This window comes from Propithecus coquereli, unplaced genomic scaffold (genome assembly GCF_000956105.1).
Source record: "Propithecus coquereli isolate 6110/MARCELLA unplaced genomic scaffold, Pcoq_1.0 Scaffold312, whole genome shotgun sequence".
Lineage (NCBI taxonomy): Eukaryota > Metazoa > Chordata > Mammalia > Primates > Indriidae > Propithecus > Propithecus coquereli.
The window spans coordinates 1,319,564-1,326,519 of NW_012148753.1; positions in this window are offsets into that span (position 1 = coordinate 1,319,564).

Below are 6,956 nucleotides of genomic sequence, written 5' to 3' on the forward strand. Positions count from 1 at the left end.
GGAGTTCAAGAAAAGCCTTTTGTGTGGGCTCAATCCTATTAACCAGCAGATGGCACTCTTGCTCCTTGGCAGTGAATACAGAGGCTTTGCAATTTAAGAGTACCTGTCTATCTCCCCTTGAAAGAAGTATAATAAAGGAGCCTTCAGCCTATGTATCTGAACAGACCGAGATTCTTTATGTGCAGGTGCAACTAATCCTTTCAAGATGTAATGAAGCTCAATAAATCCTCCTTTTGCAATATCTTCACTGGTCTTGGAGGCTGATTTTGCTTTTTGTGAGAAGGAAAGTGCAGAACGGCTCAGCACAATGCTATATGTTTAAGCAATAAGAAGACTGCCCCATTGTCTCATGTCAAGCTGGCTGGGACGCAATTTCCTTTTTCCTGTTCTCAAAATTAGCTGATGAGAGCAAGTTCCCCAGGTGAGCGTAAGTTCTCAAGATTTTTTTTTCCCCCCTGAAGTAAGTGACCAAAGAACCATGCCTTCACTAGCTGTTATTCTCCAGTTTATGTGCAGGGAAATTCACTTGAGTGCAGTAAGTTATCCTTCATATCACCATCACTGCTTCTTACTAGTATAACAAAGTACGTACCTGCTATTCATTTTCCTTTTAGCAACTGCATAAATATGGAGGCTACCCATTAGAAATTTTCAGAATTATTATAAACATTGGGATTGATAGCATTCAAGGTTGTGGGGTTTTTGTAATTCATTATTTTTAATGTATATCACACAAGATAGCTCACCCTTTGGACAGAATGTTCAGTACCAATCATTTCAAGTTAGCCTTTTTTGCCTTTTTTTTTTAGGAAATCTCAAATTCTCAGATGCAATTAGCTAAGCATACTACTGCTAATTAGCTATGTCTTTCTGTGATAAATAGAAATAATAAAGGAACAGGACAGTTCAAGACCATGACAATAATATCAATTGATAAACTATGAGTCTCAGCCCTTCATCACACTCTCAGTTTAGAAAACCAGTAGCTGCTAATGAGAATGGAAGAAAAGCAAAATCAGAAGAGGCCTGTTATCTATGACAATGATATGGTGTTGGTACCTTTCTCCTTTAATATTTTTCCATTTTCCTACTGCCATTTTATTGATACTAAAACATGCTGCCAATGACAGGACTAAGAATTAGGTCTAAAAATAGTGTGTTGTGCTTACTCCAAGTTTTCCCTTTCTATGATCATATGTTAGTCATTGAAGAGCCAACCACACAAAATACATTCTCCTGCAGCAATCAGAGAGAGAACTTTCTAAATTCTAAATCATCCTGATTCCATTTTCTGCTTATTTTTAAAAATTTTCCCACATTTTCAAATTACACTAAAAATTAAAATCTACATAGGTTCCTATGTTACATGTATCTTGAATTCCTGTCTAACCTGTCTCCTAACCTTCTGCTCTCAGCCCACTGAGCTCCAGCCTCATTTTGGTCCCTGAAATGCACCACACCTATCAGAGCCTTAGCACCTCTGCTATTGCCATTTCTTTTACCTTGAGCATTTTCTTGCTTATCTTTTTTCTGCTATCTATTTGGTTTCATGCAAATTGCAGAATTAATATCTTTCATTACTTTTCTATCATAGCATTCTCTTATTAACTCCTTACCTACAACGGATCACTATTGTATTAGGGCTGCCATAACAAATTACCACAAACTAGGTGGTTTGCAACAACAGAAATTTATTCTAGCATCGTTCTAGAGGCCCCAAATCTGAAACCAAGGTGCCGAAAGGCTCATGCTCTATACAAAGACTCTAAGGGAAAATCCTTCTTTGCTTCTTTCAGCTTCTGGTGGCTCCTGGCATTTTTTTGCCTTGTGGAAGCAAAACTCCAATCTCTGCCTTCCTCTGTGTTCACATGGCCGCCTTCTCTGTGTGTCTGTCTCTCTGTGTCCTCTCCTTTTCTTATAAGGACACCAGTCATTAAATTTAGGGCCCCCCTCAATCCAGTATGGCCTCTACAAAAACTCTATTTTCAACAAGTGTCACATTCTGAGATTTTGAGTTAGACATGGATTTTGGAGGGACATTATTCAACACATTGTACTCACTATTTGATATTTTTAAAATTTATATATTGATGTATTATAAATTGATGTCTCCCAATTTGTTCTTTTTGCCTAAGATTGCTTTTGCTATACGGGGTCTTCTCTGGTTCCATACTAAGTGTAGAATTATTTTTTCTAGATCTGTGAAAAATGATGTTGGTATTTTAATAGGGATTGCATTGAATCTGTAGATCACTTTGGGTAGTATAGACATTTTAACAATGTTGATTCTGCCAACCCATGAGCATGATAGGGTTTTCCACCTATTTACATCCTCTGCAATTTCCTTCCTCAGTGTTTTGTAGTTATCCCTGTAGAGATCTTTAACCTCCTTAGTTAAATATATTCCTAGGTATTTTATTTTCTTTGTTGCTATTGTGAAAGGTATTGAGTCTTTGATTGGTTCTCAGTTTGTTGTTGGCCTATAGGAATGCTACTGATTTCTGTATATATTGATTCCTTTATTGCCTTCCTTATTCCACCCATCACTAGAATGTCAGCTACCTGAGAAACATTGTCCACATGTTTATGTGCCATAATGATATATAATGGAAATTCAATAAATTCTTTTTATTTTTAATAAATGAATGAAGAAGAGATATTTTCAACAATCATGGCTTTAGGCTCTCAAACATTTGAGCCATATGACATTCCTTTTGTCCTGATTCTATGCTAAATAAAAACTTCCTTCTGTATGCTTTTCTATCTCGTTCATAGTTATATCTCTCATTGCCAATTAATAAATTGTCATTCTACTTTACACATTGTATATAGGCTGGATTCATCATCCCTGAATATATCAACTCTGGAAAGCTGTCAGATCAAGAATCTGGGCATGTAAGGACTAGACAATGGGACTTGTTGAATACAAAAATGTAATTCTACTTTGTGTGACTTTTGTTGGATTAATTTTTAGGATATCCCTTGGAGATACCCTAAACTTACCAGAGCTTCTCCTTATTCAAACCTCTTTCCCCCAATAATAGGCCGTGGCAACAGAGAATACTTAGGAGAGGATAAAGATAATATCATAAATCCTAGAAGGCTCTTTGAATATCATAGTAAGGCATCACAGATCCAATCTCTCCCTTCACTGTCTGACGGTGTATATGGGTTTTAAATTCCTGTTATTGATAGCCCATCACAGAGGATTTCATCCTTGGCTGCACATTAATGTCACTTGGGGAGCTTTTAAAAATTATGATCCTCAGGCAGCACCCTGAACCAATTTTATCATAATATCTGAGTGTGAAACTGAAGTCTCAACACCTTTTCTCTTTAAAAATATTTGACAAATAAAAATTGTATACATGCACGGTGTACAATGTGATGATTTGATATATGCACACATTACCCCAGTCAAATTGATGAACACATCCATCAGTGCACATAATTGTTTTTACTAAAAGATTCCAATACACCAACTGTTGATAATCGCCGTTCTGTCTAATCTGTTTTCTCGGGTTTAAATTCTCCTGATTGTTGTTTCTTATAAGTACCGTGCACTAACCCACGGCATGACTGGAACTATGGATTTTGTTTTCTTTAAGTATATATTTTTACTAAAAAATTTTCACTTTGTGATTCCTTCTACTGCTCATCAAGGTCACTTTAGCTCCTCTAAAGCTAGAGTCAAGATTTATCTTCGAGATAGCCCTTTAAAAAAACCTGACGTTTAATCCACAGTTGTTTCTCTTTCCTGGGGCTGCTGCTTCTAAGCTGTCCTGTGATTTTATCGAAATGTTCTTATTTGTAGTTCACTTTCTCTTTCATGTGTTTGGCTACTTTAGTCAATGAAGTCTGTCTGGGGTGGAGTACTCAAACTGCAGTTGGTCCTTTTACTACTGACGGTTTTCAGTGATTCTGGTAGAAGGGCAAGATTATCCTTAGATAGAGGTGTTTCTTCTCTCCTGGGTCTTTTTTTCCCCATTTTTCTGACATTGCCAGCTACCTGGAGCATTGTCTTTTGTCTCCAGCCATGTTCTACCTGAAGACAAATACAAATGCTATAGATTGTGTCAGCAGAGAGGGATGTGTGGAGTGGGATATCAGAGGAACAGGAAATGTGCTTGGGCTGACAGATACACTGCTCCTTTGTGGTATCGCCGTTAATCCTGTATGGTTGCTCCCTGCCACGCCAGGCATCTACCATGGTATTTCAAGTTTTAAAAATCAGACCTTCCAAAAGTTTCCTGAGCCGGCATTCTTCTACTTGATCAAAGTTTCTCTCTTTTAAGTCTCTCAGGAAAAACTCAATGATCTTATGACACTTTCCTTTTCATTTTCAAGCATGGCCTTACATTTATACAATAGTTAAAAATATATACTTTCTTGTAGCTTAATGTGAGAGTAGACTATAGTGTATGCTTGGTATGACGTTTTGTCCAACTCTAAGGTGTAACATCAAGTTTCATACACTTGATACTACACTATCTATACACACACACACACACATACTCTCATTTGTCATTCATATTAAAAATGGCACTACTGATTTTGATATATTTGTTAAAAGTTTGACATGTTTCTAGTAGTACTTCAATTACAATTCAACCAATTAAACATCTACTGAGTGCTTATTACTCTTTGTCTAGAACTATGCTATCAGTGGCAGAAATAAAGATAAATAAGATACGCTTTTCTTTCTCTCAAAAAGCTCCTCATCTGGCTAAGATGCCAGTCAGATTAAAATATAGAGTGTATCTTATATAAATATATCAAAAATGCTAAAATGGAGGCATATGGGAAGATTTTCTGAAGATGAAAAAAAGATAAAATGAATAAAAAGGTCTATGCCTTGGAAGGATCAAGATTCTATATTTGTCATCGCTTTTTGGTTTGTGCTCATTGTCAATTTCCTCTGTGTTCTTCAGTGGAGTTCAGAGAATCTCTTATAGGGAAGATAGGGGTGCTATGGTCAAGGCCTCATAGTTTGAGTCACTTGACTTCCTTTGGTCATGGTTATCTGAGCACAGAAGGCCTTCTGTTGTTTTTCCATTCTTTATACACTTTGACGTTGCTGCTTTATCTTCTGAGCTGTGTGAAATCTTTGCTTAAAATGTGTCACTCGATCATAGCTCAGTGTCAGACTGACCTGCCTGCTCTCATTGTTTCACTGGAGACTAATCTATATAGCAGGTACATTTCCTCAAGAATGTTATTGTATTCTTTTCTGCCTAGGGTCACTATATTGGATTTTAGAAATTATCCTCTTACTGCTATTCTTCATATACATTTAATCCAAAATAGCTTAAGTACACTATAACAATTCGATAGAATTAAAGTGGCTTTTCCTTGGCCAAATCTTGTTGGAAAATCTTGTTTGTGTTTTCTCATGCTCCTATCACTTTTGAAAAGAAAAGTAAATTTTAAAAGAATTCCTCAATTTAATTATGTGACAAAATTAATCTATGATTTCCTTTTTTACATGTTAGTTAATTTGGGATAATGCATTAGCTGGTGACTGTGAGAAATATACAATTTATTCTATGTAACTTCACTGCAGATTGATGTGTTTTTGACATTTCACATATCCTAAAAATTGTAGTTGATAAACAACAATCAGTTCCTCTGAGATTATTTTCTGCATTTTTTGCATAAATGTTTCAACATTGCTCTGTTTTTCTGCCACTTCATTTTTGCATTTAATGAGCTATAAATGTGATCAAGGTAATAAAAATTATTGAATTAATTAGAAAGTACTGATAAAATGAGTGCTTACAAAATGAGGGATGACTGACAAATTGTGAATGAAGATATTTACATAGCTAGTTTAATTACAGGGTCAGCTTTTGCTCAAATATTAAATATTTCAGGTAGTGATATCTTTATTATATAGCTAACTGTGGATACATAACTGGCTATCATTCAGAATTGAGTTAGTTAGCAAGAAACCCACTCTGTTTTAAGTAACAATTTTTAAGTACTTTGGAGAAACATTCACTATTTTTAAAATATGATTTTGTCATATCCTAATGGAAAAGTCTTTTTCTTAATTTTGATTTTACTCTTCTTAAAGTTACTCCTTAGTTTTAAAATATTAGGTGCTGTAGTAATGTGTAATTAAGATTAATAATCTCTCATTTTAAAAGTGGAGGAATTAAAGTTCTTTTATAAATGTACCTTTCATTTGAAACCACAGTCATTTGGAGAATTCATACAATATCAGTTTTCTCAGTTAACAAAGAATTTGGGAGAATCAATCCAAATAAGAAAATACAATATTCAACTCCATTGAGATTTCAGAGTTAAGAGAGAGTGGTAGAAAGAGCTTTTGTTAAGAAAATGTTTCTGAATAAATAGATTGTCTACATTTCTCCACATTAATCTGTCCCATTTGTTCATTCAATTTTGGATTACTGTCTTTTCCCTATCTAACTAGATTTTACTCTTTGTAGCCTGTGAGAAAGTTAAGAAAGAAATACATACTTTCCCATGCTATTGTTTCTAATGGGTAAGGCTATGGAAGCTAAAGAAATATTTTTTGGGTGAAGGTTTAATTATTCAATATTTGTAAGTGTGCTTATTTGTTTATTTTGGTTCTTCAGCAATAAAAGACTATAATTTTGTGATTTATGGGACCTACTTACCTTTTAATAAAAATAGGTGAATTTAGCAAATGAACTAAATTCATGTATGAAATCTACACATGTCAAACACTTTGACTTTATTCACGTAATTACAACCCCAAATAGCATTGGTTTCATTCTCCCAACTGACACTGATGAAAACTATCATAGATTTACAATGTGTCATTTTTTTTTCTTGGAGGTTTTCATTTGAAAAAGGACAGATGTTGAGAATCAAACTGAATGGGGCCAGTTCTCCATTAAGTGTTTTCTATGATTGATTCTATTGATTGATTGTTTGATTCTATGTTCATGGCATTATATTTGCAA